The following is a 582-nucleotide window of genomic DNA, read 5'->3' as shown; positions in this document are numbered from 1 at the left end:
TGAACGACGTCGCCCTTGAGTGAGCCCGCAACCGCAACGGACCCGGGCTAATTTGCTTGGACTAACTCGACTGACGCAGCCGCCAAGACCTCCAGCAGAGTCAGTGAATTGCGTCTTATTACTTAGCTCTGGACGTATATATACTCATCTGCACTTACGTCTTCTATTGATTAATAGTACTTCATTTACATTACTTTGCCTTATTTAGCACACGTTCTACACAGATAGATGCGAGTAGCCTCGTTGTAGCGTTATCACATGCATATATTATCTCCAAAGTTGTGCCTCTTTGTAACTCCTATACACATATCTGAACATTTTATACAACCTTTTTTCTCGTTAAACTTTCCATTTATAAAAAATTTTGATTATCAAACTTTTAATCCCTTTTTCTTCTTCGAACAGCGATCTTTTAGATGACGTGAATATATGATGGGATGATAATGGCCTCGTGATTAGGTTATGCCATGTATTTAATTGCCAAATAAGATCAATGTTTTCTTGAAATCATAACATATCTTAGAAGATTAGACAACTCTTTTTTCTCGTTAGCTTTCGAAATTTAAGTTTAATCTATATCAA

Source organism: Penaeus monodon, chromosome 33 (assembly GCF_015228065.2).
Source record: "Penaeus monodon isolate SGIC_2016 chromosome 33, NSTDA_Pmon_1, whole genome shotgun sequence".
NCBI lineage: Eukaryota > Metazoa > Arthropoda > Malacostraca > Decapoda > Penaeidae > Penaeus > Penaeus monodon.
Note: the sequence above shows the minus strand (reverse complement) of the source record.